The sequence below is a fragment of the Brachyistius frenatus genome, unplaced genomic scaffold, assembly GCF_029030835.1.
Source record: "Brachyistius frenatus isolate BFR_SWC_R1_liver_20210118 unplaced genomic scaffold, ASM2903083v1 Contig_44, whole genome shotgun sequence".
Lineage (NCBI taxonomy): Eukaryota > Metazoa > Chordata > Actinopteri > Embiotocidae > Brachyistius > Brachyistius frenatus.
The window spans coordinates 2,976,926-2,992,500 of NW_027210643.1; the positions used below are offsets into that span (position 1 = coordinate 2,976,926).

The following is a 15,575-nucleotide window of genomic DNA, read 5'->3' on the forward strand; positions in this document are numbered from 1 at the left end:
TGGCTTCACTGCTCATAGATTAATAGGCCTGCAGTCAGGCTTTGTAGCATGATTGCACTGACAGCATATGCTGATCAGAATTGTTGTGAAGGATTAACACAGACAGGGGTGGGGTGGGAGTGTGGTGGGGTCTTGGCTTAACCTCACTGTAAAGTCTTGATTGGGGTGATTATGTGAGACACACACACACACACACACACACACACACACACACACACACACACACACACACACACACACACACACACACACACACACAGAGCATCCCTAAGTGGCCATTTCAGTCCCACGCTGCCCCATCGTTTGTGTCTGCACTGATTTAGGTCACTGCACTCACGGTTCTCAAGGAGGAGGACTTATCTTAATAGCTTTTATAGGGGGCTCAAGCGAATATATTTTTTTTCTTTTTGGGGTCGTTTGCTGATTATCATTGTTGTCTCTTGTTTTTGGAAGAGCACTCATGTCTGCTTAGGGCCCGTTTGAAATGCATGGCAGGGTACCAGAAATCAATGTCCCTGTTTTTAAGACCTAAATACATGGCTGAAAGCTGCAAGTGGGGATGAAAATGCCATGATGGAACAGGAGCACACTAAGCCCCGTTTAACTAGCACATGGGCTCACCATGATCTGTTTGGCAAGAGGAATAAACTCTGTTTTCAAAAATCCTCCATCTCGCTGAAACTTTATTTTCATTCTACCCTGATTTACAAGGACAGGGCAACAGCAGCAGCGTGTAGGAGCTCAGAGCAAATCAGATCACATGGGTCACGTTATCCATCGGACATTCCTGGAATTGTGTGCTGTGAAAACCGTGAAGGAAACAAATACAAAAGGATGGCAGCATGCACGAGGGGGGGAGGGGGGGGGGCGAGGGATCCCTTAGTCTGGAAGTACACACACACACACACACACACACACACACACACACACACACACACACACACACACACACACACACACACACACACACACGTCCACGCAACATTTTGGGTGGTGTTTGCATGTCTTTATGTAACATCAATATTGTGCCTGCAACGACCGAGCGCATCTCTAAGCTGCTGTTTCGCTAGATGTGTGTGACATCGTGTGCCCCTGAGGCTCAGGATCAGTATGTTCATCACTCACAGTGATATACACGTACACGCGTGGCACGGGAAAGGCCAGCTTCATTTTATTGCATTGTTAAAACCAATGCATCGGTGATGAGATCGATGCTGTCCGGCCCCTAAACAAAGCCGAGGATCACAAATCTTTCCGGGTTTCACGTAATTGTACTCGGCTCCGTGGAAAAAGTAACGGTACTGACATGACCTGAGATGTCCTTGGGTAAAAACAACAACAAAGTAAGACTCATTTACTAATTACACAAGTTGGATTCCTGCACTCGGAAGCTTGCAGATCAAACAGGTGTTTCGTCACTCCTCTCGATAAATAATTCTCAAAACCTCGCACGGATAGAAGATTTAATTTGACTCGGGCATCTACATGCCAGACTAGTAAGAAAATAGTCTTCTTCGCCGGCACAGATTTACTCTATTGGCTGGTTGAAATCCGAGTGGAGTGACCATGTTGCGAGGTCAGATCTGCCCGTGCTGTGAGGTCTGCTGAGTGGCTTTATTGTAATGCTGTCCCAAATGCCACTGGATCCCCTGGGCATTTGGGAGACAAGCTCGAGGATTGCCACTCAAGTGCTAAATGACGAGCATCTGTCTGGTTGCCAAACACACACACAGAAAGAGGAGGAGGTGGATGAAATGAGTTTGGTGTGTGGAAGACTAACAAACTTCCTGAAGGTAGATGCTCGTGATTAATACCTTCTCTGTCAAGTTAGAAATGTTTGCCATTTTGGCTAATTCAAAAGTAGGCAGACGATTCCCATCTCTTTGGAGGCAAAAGAGGCACTGGGAGAGCAGTGAATGAAAGGGGGTCTAGCAAAGGGCCCTCAGTGGGTCTTGGTGGTGTTGGGGGGAGTGGCTGAATGGCGGTAAGGGGTTGGCTGGGAAACTTGGGAGCGGAGTGGTGGGGACCGTTGGGGAGGGGGGCATATTGAGCTCAAAGGAGGTTGGGTTTCGGAGACATCCCGCTGTCTGCTTAATTGAATTTCTTGTGCATTGACACAGCTGACCCCCCTTCCCCCCTACACACACACACACACACACACACACACACACACACACACACACACACACACACACACACACACACACACACACACACACACACACTCCCCTCTTCTTTTGTGGATATAGGCCGTCTGTGTGTGTGTGTGTGTGTGTGTGTGTGTGTGTGTGTGTGTGTGTGTGTGTGTGTGTGTGTGTGTGTGTGTGTGTTTTTACTTGGACGGTGTGAGTGCCGTAGAAGTGTGAGGAAAGCGAAGACTTCTGTTTAGGAGGGAAAAAAAAGATAAAGCAGTGGGGGCTGCATTGACGACTATGCATTGTGGTTCATAACCCACAGCAGTGACTTCTATTTCCAGACTTCTCAATGTCTGCATTCACTTTTGGTGGTCTGGAACCCAATTCCACTCAAAGACCGGCTGAAATATGATTCTGTCACAGAGAACCTGCATTAGGCCTCTTTGGAGTGCCACACAGATGGAGTATAGCCGTGTGAGCTTTAAACAAAAGTGGCCGAGTGAGACAGCGAAACGCTGCTTTGACATAGTCCAGATGAACCCATAGAGATCTTTTTCTGCAATAATGCTCATTGAACTTTAACAGATCCTCAAACATCCCCCTGGTCTTTTAGCTGCCAATGGCTTTCAGGAACAGTGTTTCTATCTCAGTAGATAAAGCACCCTAAATAAGCCAGAGGATACGTTCTCTCGGACTCTAATGGAGCCTGAAAAATGATAAAAGTCAAGCTAACATCATCATATTTGGCTCCTTGTAACATTTAAAGATCCATCAGCAAAAAAAATGTGTCAGTGCAGTGGATTAGAGTTGTCATAAAGTTACCAATCCCTCCCCCTTTATGATCTCCCCAATATTATCAACGGCGGTAAGGTCATTGCGCGTACACTTCTACACTAATGCAGTGTGGTAAAAGATTGGATTTTGGGTGTTTGGACATCGTTTGGTTCGGTTTTCCCTTTTGGTGCGATTCATTTGAGCAGACGTGAACACACACACTCAAGTGTAGTCCAGAACAACGGCATCGAGAATCTTGAGAGGAGTAGGTGGTCTCGTTCCGGTCCCAAATGAGCGGTGCAGTGGTTGGTTCCTGGAGACATTGTACTCTAACGTTGATATGAACCAACCACCAGGCACATGCTGCAAGGTTGAGCTAAACGTGCTCATTATTAACTTCCTTGTTCTGCTCGGTCGTCTGATGACAGTGTGTCTTATTTGTAAAGTGCAAAGCTATATTTTCCAAGAGCTTTCCTCAAGTGCATTTCATTTTCTGCTGTCATAGTCCTAGTCCAGAACACGGGACCTTCTTCCTGGACTTCATTTCTCGCTCCTGTCCGGGACGCAACTGACCAATAAGCGGAGTGAACGTTCTCACCTGGTTTACACCCCTGCATGTTTTGGTTCTCTTGTGTATTGGGCAACCACCCTAAGGGGAAACCACTCCAGGTTTACAAAGTCATCAGCTGATTCAGACCAGAGCAAACAAGACTATAGATGTGAAAACGCCCTGGTTTCAGTCCGCAGCTGTGCCGGGGTAACCGGTTCGAGCACATTTATGCTGCGACCGAGGCTTACATTCACAAGGTCTGGTATGTGCATGTTTGTTTCTTAACCATGTGTGCCAGGGCCAAACTTCTTCCCACTGCTGGCAACAGTATGCTGAAATGCTGGATGCCTTGATTACTGAAAAGCTTACAGTGACCTTCTTCCCATACATAAAGACTTGGTCACACCGGGGAAATTGATTCACTCCTGCTCCTTTTAAGGGAATTCGGTCGGATCGGTAAAATTGGTCACCGCTGTTGGGTAACCATCTCTATGGTCCTGTCATTTGAAGGAACATACTGCTGGAGGGTCCTAGTTTGTTAGCACCATTCTCTCTTTTTTTTTTTTTTTTTTTTTTTTAATTTAACCTCCTTTGCGAGAGTATGAACCACAAAAGAGGACTAATTTGCAGACAATTACGAGATGCGAGTTGACAGAACAAATATGCCCGTTGAATAAACGGAGTGAACTTTGTCCTCTTAACAACTGAACTAATGAGCTGGCTACCTGACAAGCATGTAGTTAGCAAGCTTGTTAGTTTGGAGAGATTTATTTATTTATTTATTTTTTTCTTCCCTTTCTCATTAAAAGGTTTGAGTGAAATACTGTACAACCCTGACATACAAAACATGAAGGAGGGGAGGAAAAGTACAGTACAACTACAGTAGTTCACCACAAAACTGTCTTACTTTTCTTGTCACTACCCAGTGCGTCGGCCCATTCAGCTGCATGTGGCTCTTTAAAAAAAAAACCAGTCGGACGGGTTTGTGAATCACTGCAGATTAAGACTCATCAGATCTTCATTAAGGCGTTACCTCACATTCTATATATATTCTGTTTCATGCCAAAGAAGACTGCTTTCCTTGGTTTCCTGTTCTCTTGAGCAAACTGTGCTGCTCCTAAGAACTCCTGCTTCTGAGTCACCCTGCAAACCAACCCGCTTCGGCTCAAATTAGGTTCAAATGAATCCTAATTAACTCGCTGAGAAGTCATGAAATTGTGTGTTTAAACTGCGGTCCTTAGCACCTGGCCCCCTTTGTGTGTGCCCGTGCCTTAATATATGAGGTGCCGCAGAGAGTGTGAACTATTCCCCTGTCTCATTTCCAGGCTTTTCTCACCAGTGTCTCACTCTCTCCTTTCAGTTTCCTTTCCTTTTTACCCTTGGGGAGTGGCATGACCTAAAAGCTCACAATGAAACTGCAGAACCAGCCCTCCCTTTTGGCCACCAGTACGTATGTGTCTGGGTTTCATCACGCTAACACCATTTAGTCAGTATCTAGATGTTCATGTGTGACTGAAGTGGCCTGTGAGGGGTTTCATCAATCAGCTCACAATGATCAACCTTTTAAGGCCTTTATTATTATTTTTTGACAGCAGTATTGAATTAAAACTTCTATTAGGGTCACCTGTAATGACAAAGAATCAAAGTCAGGTTTTCAGTATCTCTTGTGTGGTTAGTTAATTATACCTCAGTCAGTCTGAGACAGTCTCTGCTTTCTTGTTTCAAAGGAAACCAGAAGATCAACAACACAATGGTGTTTCCCTCTCGGCTGTTGTTTCAAGTCTATCAAGGCGTATCAGTGGGGCTAAAAAAAGGTGCCTGAGCTAGAATGGGATGTTTCTATCGCTGGTATCCTGTTTGTCCACACTCACTTTCATGTGTCTGTGTTCCAAGATGCTCAATCGGTTTCTCATAACCTCTCCCCTGCATGGCCATTTGTACTTTTCACCTCCATGGTGTGGAGTCAAACTTAGAAAAAAGGAAGGGGAGCAGCTGCTCTTGGCAGCTAAACTGCAACTGCAACTCTGACGTTATTGTTGTTGCCAGAGTTGATAAGATTGCGGTCTTATCAACATCGAGTATTGTAAAAACTTCTTGTGGAAATTGTGTATAATTTGTTTAAGTGTTTTGGTTTGTGGTTTGCAAATTACTCCTTTTAGAAATAATTAGACCGTATAAATTCCCTTTCATCATGGTTGATATTTCAACTTTTTTTAAAACACAAATTTTCTACCGACCCCAGCTGCACCAGGTACAAGCGTGAGAGTTCACCTGGAGTTCTCAGGGAATATCTGGCTGGCGTTTCCCGGCACACTGTCTATCTGTGTGAGCCCTGGTCGACTGATAACACAGATAATGTAGCAGACACACACACACACACACACACACACACACACACACACACACACACACACACACACACACACACACACACACACACACACACACACACACACACACACACACACACACACACACACACGGGAGAGAGAGCCACAGGGGGAACTCTCAGCTGTGTCCTGTCAATGAAAAGCCGGCCTGTCAGGATGTCCCGCATTCCTGAATAAACAAAAGAGTAAGTAGGTCTCTCTCCTATTTGTGACACAGCAGGAATGACACTGCATGGAAACAGGAACAGGAAGATGGGAAAGGAATGAAGCGTCTGTCTCTGGGTCACTTTTTTGTTTGTTTGTTGAACTTTTACCTCCCTGCTTTTTTGACAGACTTCTCCAGTCTTTTCACTCTCCCTCCCATCTGCAAGCCGCCTCTCACAACTTCTGTGAACCTGCAGCCTGATCCGCTGTCCTTTCATTCCCATCAACACGGCACCCAGCCGACAGAATGAGGTTATACAGCCGATATGAGTCTTCCACACACGCAGACGTTAGACTGGCTTGGAGATCTAATGCCGGGGCCTTTAACAGATCAAAAAGTTTTTCAACAAGTCCGGGATGCTTTATGTTTGTGTGGCCATCACTGACATTTTATGAGAGTTTATGAAAGTGGAGCTGCTCCGTGTCAAGCTAACGTTGTGTTTCCTTAAAAGTCACTTGTCTCTATCTTCCTCTGTCTGCGTCTCCCTCTACTTCTGTGGTGATCTCAGTGGATGTCCCTCTTTTCAGTATCGTTGGGCAGCGGGCTGCTGGAGGGGCTCGGTTGCTCAGTTGCTAGGGCAACACCAATGATCAGTGGGGCGAGCGGACGGCACCCACGCCTAGCCTCAGAGTCACTGAAGCGGAGGGAAGTAAACGGGGAAAGGGGGATGGGGTAGGTTTGGGCATGGGTTCGCCTCAGTGCTGGTTGACCCGTGCAGAATGATGTCAGTCCCAGTGAGGTCAGCTGTGCTTGCGTTTTTGAAATTACTCATTAGAGACAAACAGAGTGCGAGTTGCACAGTCCTTACACACCTCCGTGCAGGGAGATCAACCTGTTTTATATACTTTTGAACGATACGATCTAAGACAGAATTATATGGTATCATCTCATCACATATTTTATTATGTTAAAAAAAATAATAATAATAATAATAATTGAATTAAAGAGTGCAATATTTGGTGATGGTGGCGGGGATGGAGTGGTGAAGTTAGGTTGAGCTGAAGAGTACCTCCCAAGATACCACTGCAGATATGGAAGTGTGCTATTTTAAGAAGCTGATAATTGCAGCTACCAAATTCTCAGGTAATAAGCTGATATTTCCAACATATATTCCTGTATTAATACAGGTAATTACAGCATGCCACAGTCTGACAACTTCATCTGTTCTGAATTCTGGATATTTCCACTATGCAATAGTTTATTATCTACATGCTATACAATCAATATTTGTTATTTTTTGGTCATTTATAGGAAGAGACATTTTATTTTTCTTCATGAGCACACTTAAATAACAAAGTGTCAAGCTGGAGACATGAACTCTGTTTAATATTTTTATAACCAAATCACTACTATGTGGAAACAATTGAGAGTTTAGTTGTCGTTATCTGATGCTAACAAGTTAAGTCAACACTTTGGTCCATCTGAATGATTACATAACCACTGCTTCTTCCTTATTTAAATCTTTAGCAGTGGTTTTTTTTTGTTTTTTTTTTTTTCTGAAAAAGAAAAAAAACGCCTCCACTCAACAGTAAAGTTGGGGATCATAAAAAAAACAGCCTATAAACTTTATGCGAGTACAACTTTCATAATGTATCTTTTATTGCTGTATGGGAAGTGAAAACATTTTTAAACTGCTGATCTCAAACTTCTCCATATTTCTTGACCAAATAGTATTTTGGCAAACTTGCCTTGCATGCAGTTTAGCAACATCATCATGTCCCTTGTTTATCCCCTGTTGGCAGACTGCCCTTCACTCACTAAGGCTGATTTTATTCAGAAGCACTGCACCCCTGGCACAACCCTTATTGATCTGTGTTCCACATCAGATGGCACTAAACATCCGATTAAGATGCAAATGAGCGACACGGGAGGCAGTTCAAAAGCGTAAGCTGGGTTCAGGTGGCACGGTGACAAAAACCCATAAAGTCACCATCAGCAGTTTGATTCTGTCTATGCAACACACCCAGTGACCTTCGGTGGTAGAACGGTCCCAGGTTGCCAAAAGTCAGCAGCTTGGAGACAGAACACCTCTTCATCAGCTCCTTTCGGGGTCCTGGGAGGAACGAGGCGTTCATCAGGATTTTCTGCCCGTCAGCTCTTTGGTTTGGGTTGCTGTGACATTGGAGACTAGAGTCAGCAGATGTCTTCACCTTGCTTCAGTTTACATGTGCTGTCACATTACTCCAACCTCGAGTCTAATAGTTATAGATTGTTTTTTTGTTTTTTTTGAATGATTGGGTGTGTAAAATGTAGCCTCTCCTGGTCGGTCGGTCCCGTACGGCTCATTCGTTTTCAAGCCGAATTCCTCATTTTGAATTTGTACAAAAATCTGTTGCGATAAAGAAATATTGAAACACTTGCTTAGATGATAACAGCTTCATAGTCATAGTTGGAACTTGACTGGATAACTGCATAACTGGAGCGCAAAATGTGAAACTGGCAGGGGGCCATTGAGATGGATGAGATACTGTGGAGTTCTGACGCTCGGCTGGAGCATCTGGAATGAATTGTACAGTCTACAACACTGTTGCTCCATCCTCAGGAATTTTTTTGGGATGGTTTCAGGTAGCCTTGCTTTGCTATTCTGGAGGCTAATTTCCTCTTGCAGGCTGGACTTGTGTAACTTGGATAAACATGTTTCCGGTATGGTTGGGCATGGCGGCTTTACAGGCACATTTCTATCAACTAGTTCTTGTTACTTGGACCCCGGAAAGAAGCAGTGGTTCATGCAGCTGGATGATAAATGATCAATCAAATTGAATTATGTGCATGATTAATGCAGGAATTGGATACTTTTCTTGATTTTTGTTTCAACATCTGAGTTGTATTAGGAAAATATTAGAGAGCTTGAGGGGTTGCAGTGGAGCTGTCCTCCTCCTCCTGGTACGCCCTACATTAAGGCCACTATGGGCATCTGTCTGGAGCCTATTGTTGTCCCCTTGGTGTTACAAAGACAGTGAAAAAAGAAGTTTATTTTCTGTCTCTGAATTTTCAGAAGACTTTGTAGAAATATTTAGAAAAGCAGGTACACAAAACAAGTGTCTGGACAGATTCCTTAAAAATGAGATGTTTGTCTTTTACCATAGATTGTATATAAAAATGGACGTAGCTTCTAGGTCTTAAGAGAAAAGCCAATGCGGAAGTGCCTAGAAGGGCAATACCACTGAAGGCCATCAGGGGCTGGCTCCAAAATAACTTCAGGGTCCATTAGACTCCCACTCAACTTCTGTTATCTAATACAAAGTCAATACATTTTTTTCAGCAAGTCCTTAATGTTCTGGTGGTCCAAAAACCCAAGATAGCAATGGCTAAATTGCCGAACTTGAGGCTTCCAAACGACAGTTCACAAACTGGGTAACATTATTGTAGTTTGCCACTTGTTTTTCCACGTTATCTTATATAAATTCAGATGGTGGCATTGCTAAGAATTATACTTGCTAAACATATTAGCATGTTAGCATTTTAGTGTGCTGATTTTAATATTTAGTTCAAAGCACTGATGTGACAAAGGGTAGCAGTATTAAAAAAAAATAATATATATATATATATATATTTAGCTTTATTATTCAATTTAAGTAGCACCTTGTTCTTCTTCTGCTGATGTTTACTGGTGGTCTGCCAACAGCGCCGATAAAAAGATGACAATACGATACACACAAATGATTTCATTTATTATTTAATGACAGTTCAGAAAATTTGAATGTCATGACACATCTTGACAATAAAAAACCTTCATAGAGCTTTTATCTTTCGTCCCATTTTCACCTGCACAAATTTCTCCCGCCATCTTGTTTAGGAATGAGGTCAACAGGGTTGTAAGACACCGGCTGACTGCTTTCAGTATCAAATGGATAACTTGAAAAATGTGTTTAGTATTTTGAGAAGTGATAGTGGCGATCTGCTCCATAAAGTAAACGACAGAACAGTCACATAAATATTTCTAAATGTATTTAGACATGTTTCAACAGTCCGTCCCCTGATGGCTTCTATTGTGCCAAAAACCTTTGACCTTGCATAATAAATGTAAAGAGGAAGTTTGACAGATGAAAAGTAGGTGAGTCGCAATGGGGAGGGTTAGAGGTCAGCTTTGAACTTGTAACTGTGAATACATCATCAGCGCTCCCTCAACATTAAATATTCATCCATAAAATGATTTAACTGTATTTTCACGCATCTTTGTTGGGCCTTCATGACAAATAGTCAGCATCGATCTGACGACTGCTAAAATTCCATCGAAACGGTATTAAGACCCAGCCCACTTAACGGAGCTTGGCCTCAGATTATATGCGCTGATCAAACTCATTATTCATCAGAACCGGGCCAAGCGGAGGGCGTTCGATTCCACGGCTGTGACAATCATAAAGCGCTTAAAGTGAAAGCTGATAATCATTTGAAAATGCAAGCTCACGGAAAAAGGAGTTTGTCCGACTGAATTAAGCAAAGGGGCGAGAGAGATACAAAATGCACTTTATCTCCTCATCTGTTCGCGGTATCTGACATTCACAGGATTGGAGGATATTCATGCTGGTATTAATGTTGAGGGAACAACCACCAGGGATGTCCGCACGATTATCGAAAAAAATCGGGAGATTTTCCTGGGTCTCCCTCCGATCCGCTTTGACTCCATCAGAGTTGGCTTCGGGTTCAGCAGATGTACAGATAATGTCTGATTCCACGCAGGCTGCTTGGCCACAGCGACGGACCTGCCGGAGATTGATGGGTGCGAAGTGGGCTGAGAGAGTTGGTTATGATGGCACATGGAGGGAAGAGTTAGGTACCCTGTCTTGGCTCTTTTACAGCCAGTCTCTGGGACGGGCTTGCAGCTTGGTATCGAGTCGGTAGGTGTCAGCTGAGGCAAATGGAGCCAGTTATTCATCTTAAGAGGGGCACCATATTTCAAACTCTCCTCTCTTACACACTGAGAGGAGAAGATAGCCAATTATAGCCAGCCCAGTTCTCCTCTCCGGCACTGTGGCCTCCTCGGTTCTGATCTCCGCTCCTTTGCTGCTGTTTTTGGGAGAGTTCAGCATCAGCACATTGAGTCAGGCATCAGCTTTCAAGGCAACAGAAGCTGTTCAACACTTTACATGGAGTGTTTCTCATAAGGCACCATAAGCACGTCATCATCGGTATCAGAGTACGACTACACTAAAACATAAAAAATTGCAGTTCTTTTGACCACTATTCATATCCATCAGTCCCTCCTGCGTTTAGTTTCATTGTGCTTGATTTTGCGGCGATGCAGTTTCATGTGCTTTTTTTTTTTTTTTTTACACTTGTTTTTGTGCTAAAATTGTGAGAATTGGCAAAAATTGCAAGTCGAGGAAAAAATATAGTAAATTTTGTTTTTGAATACTACCAAATAAATAAAGAGTCATATGTAATCACTTTGTATGAGAATAGACATACTGCTCATTACGCAAATAGCTGGACATGTTTGACGTTAACATACAACGCATGAACTACTTTTCTGTTATTTCAACAAATACTGTGTGCTCAAACATGACAAGTGCATTGTCTTGCAATTGTAGAACATTATAAAACTAATTTATCGCGTACTGTTTGATTGGACCGATGCAGGAAAGTGGGACTATTTGAAGCTTAAATCTCATGATAAGACCACATTTCCCATAAACGCTGTCACGTCGCAGTGGTTTTCCAGTTAGCCAGCCCGTGGTTTGTTGTGATGATGTGAGGAGAAATTAAAGAGTCTTGTTGACTGTAAATTGAGGAGTTGTTGACGAAGCAACTTTTGTTTAGAAAGGCTTACTTTGTGCCTACAGCACAATTTCAATGTAGGGAAATATCAAAATTGTACGCTCCCACAAATATTTCAGAGATTGGTTTGAATTTGCGTCATTAGTTATTGTGATCAAAACATTGTGATTTCCTGGAGAGACTGATTTACATTGCAATAATTGTCTGTAAATTCAGGCCTGTATTTGGGGTAACGTATCACTTTTTTTTTTTACTCGCGTTAGTTAAGGTAAACTCTCAAATTTTAGTCAAGTCAAACTTAAATCTGTAATCGTCATATGTATAATCAATAAGAAAGAACGGAGCTCCAGATGTGCAGAGTATTGAAGTCGTCATACTTTAAAATGAAGACAAACGCAAGGACTCGCATAAAACTGCAACTACGGCGTTATATTCATGCAATTGATAGAAATGTCACAGCAGCTGGGACATGTTATATGATGGCTGCGTAAGTCATGATAGGTGAACTCGATGAACCATCACACTTGTCTCTTCACACACGCACACACACACACACACACACACACACACACACACACACACACACACACACACACACACACACACACACACACACACACACACACACACACACACACCCCTATAGATATCAGGCTGTGAAATCCCACCCATTTCCTTTATGAATCCACTTTGACATGTGGCTGCTTCCATAAGCGCCTCGCACTGTTTTTACAATGGAAAATCTGGAATAGATGTGAGTAACAAGACCAGCCATGAGGAGTTCCAAAAGATGTTTCACTATTTGTTATCTCCCATACACCCTCTCTCCCTAAATCTCCCCACAGTCAACAAAAGATGTAAGGGGATTTAAGCGTCAATGTCGTAGCTCTGCCGTGGTTCTGAAACACGACAGAAGGTTTGGAGGGGACGGCTTCTCCGTTAAAAGGATTTGAGGAGCGGGATCCGGTGCTCTATCTCTGCCCTCCACTCTTTTTAAATACATGGCACGTAGCCCTGCGTATGATAGGCGCCGTATAAACCGAGGCACTCTCTTAAACCCTTTAGAAGACATAACGGTGTTAAACGGCATGTGCACTTGATGAAAGTGCACTTCTCTGGGGTGCAACAGGGCGTCCTGACACGAAGGATGGAGGACAAAGAAAACGAGAGAGGAGGAAAGTGTCACTGAGGAGAACTTCTGTGCGAAGGTTAAAGAACCAGGAGCAACGGAGGACACTGCAGAACAAGCAGGGTTTCCTTTTGGCTTGTTTCTAGGATACGATCCCCTTTTATTCAGCATTATGGGGTCTGCTTTGCCGCACTTTCTCCACAGAGAGCGGCACCTCCTTCTCCTCTGCGCTCTTCTGCTCTTCCACCCTGCTTTTATGACAACTGTCTCTTGTCAACTTTTATTATTTTTCCCCGGGAAACTTCTAAACTAGTTGGATCTTGCTGCAGAGGAATTCATCAAGTGGCTTTAAATCCTTAAGGAGGAATGCGTGCTCTTTACCTGTGGGGGCCTCTCTGCAGTCGGCACATGTACAACAAACAATAGCAGTAGGCAATAAATGGAAAAAGGATGAAGAGGGAGGCCCTGCCATGTGCAAGTGGTTAAGTCATTTATCCACACCCAGGCTTACACACGGTGGAGTATTTATGCAACGTGAAACAAGGTGAAAGGTACAATGCAAGCAGTTTCCATGCAGGAGTTAATAATTGACTGGGGGAGATAAGAATGTTATAAAAAGCCCACGAAATAGAATGAACGCAGAGTCATGCAGCTGATTCCCTTTGTGCTGATGTTTGATTTCTCCACAGCCAGGGCAGCGCGGTACACCTAAATGGGTGGAAAGGCTGACGGAGGAGGTTTTTTGTGAAGCCCACATCAGTGGCCGTCAGATGAGGGACTGTAAAAACTGAGAAAAAAATGTGGAAGAAGGAGAGACGGGATTAGGGGGAAAAGGGAGTTGAGGTTTATGAAGGGTCGGGGGAGAAGACCTAAAGGGGAATGTGGCGTGGATGGGGAAGAGGAAAAATAAAAAGAGCAGGGGAGAACTGAAAACATGAAAGGGGTGGAAAACGCAGAGATGGGGCTGAGACAGAAGGAAGGAGTAGAGAATCAAGAGAAAACGAAAGAGGAGGCCAGAAAGAAAGGAAGGAGAGATGATGAGGAAGATGTCACAGCTTGAAGTGGGCCATCTCTGAACCCTCAGGTGCTGCTGCTGCTGCTGCTTTGAAGTTAGGGGGAGAAAAAAAAACAACCTTAAACATGCACAGAAAAAGCCTGAAAGGCCAGAAATATCATTGCACCTGCAGAGCACTGAAAAACAACCTTTTCTTTTCAGAGAAGTAAATATTTCACCAGAGAACTCCTTTTTATCTCCGCTCACACCGTGCTTTACATTTTGTCACAGGACTTTAAGCTACATTCTTTTTCTTGCAAACCTTTTGCCTACACAAATAATGAATATAATATTTTTCTGTATAAAAAAAGTGATTTCTCATATTATATTCTATGAAATACTGAAATCTGCAAAGTATTTCATCGGGAACTCAAGGACTTCAATCCTCAAGGACTCAATCTTAATATGGTATGATGTATTAATATTTTCAGCACTAACAATGCTTTGTATCTGATAACTGATATTTCACACTCCCTTTCCACATCCCAGTCAGTGTTGATCCACCCAACGCTGTTTTAGCTTGGCTTTTATAGACATATTGCCGTCCGTGTGTTTCACAACTGGAGTGTCTCCAGCTGCTTAGCTGCTCTGTTATCATCAAATATCTCAGTGGTGATCTATCACTTACTTATTTACAGATTTTTCAATGAGTTATGGCTTCCAGTATGAAACACTGAATGTAAAATTATGATTACTGCACGGCAGCAGAAGTTAATAGCTCTTGGGTGGGACTTCGCCCAGCCTTTAAATTTCTGGGGAATGTCGATAAGAAGAGTGCTGACAGGAACTTGGATGAAAGGTACACGGAGTGCAGCATATTATTGTTGTGTTGCAATAAAAACACTGGGTTAGTTACATAAGTCGGTGTCTGTGAACGTGCCCTTTTGCTGAACTGCCTCATGGGATCCCACATAGGGAAAGAAAAACGTGACAGAAGGGTCGAATTAGAAATCATTTTCCACAAATTGGAAAATGTCAGTAGTGTCGCAATAGTTAAAAATATGCAAATGTACATGAAGCCAATGATTAAAGCAGGTAGATAAGTTTACATCATCTTCAGCTTGCTGCAGTTTAGGTTTTCATTAATGGCTATTGTGTAGTTTTAAAATAGGCTTGAATCTCTCTTTTCGGTCAATGTGCTGACACCACAGCTCAAACTAAATCTATAGTCCACCCATTCCTCTCTGCTGCCACTTTTATCCTGTGCAGGCTTTTAAAGAAAGCTGGAACGTTTCCCAGCACACACTCAATGAAAGGCCGTCCGCCCCGGCCAGGTCGCCAGTCTATCAACAGGGGCGACACACGGACTGGAAGACTTAACACATTCACACCTACGGACAAATTTAACGTCACCCGTTGGCCTGAGCTGTGGGAGGGAAGCTGAGCACACGGAGCGAAGGGAGAGCAGGGAAACTCCAAACAGACCTTCAACAGCTGAAAACATTGTATCAGGTAGAATATTCAAACAGAGACACAGAAGCAGGAGAATTTTGTCAGGGACAAAGAGCGAACATATGTTCCTGTTTGCTAATCTGGAGATTTTACAGTAAGATGATTAGAGGTTTGATAACCCTCCGTTTAAAAAAAACGCACAAAAAGGCTAAAGGCTTGTTGAGATCC

The 15,575-nt window shown here is 43.3% G+C and overlaps 1 protein-coding gene across 3 annotated transcripts in view; it reads left to right on the top strand.

The window, feature by feature from the left end:
• ccdc85cb (coiled-coil domain containing 85C, b) overlaps positions 1–15,575 on the top strand; it is a 48,841-nt gene that overhangs the window by 1,461 nt on the left and 31,805 nt on the right. The gene's annotated exons all lie outside the window — the stretch shown is intronic.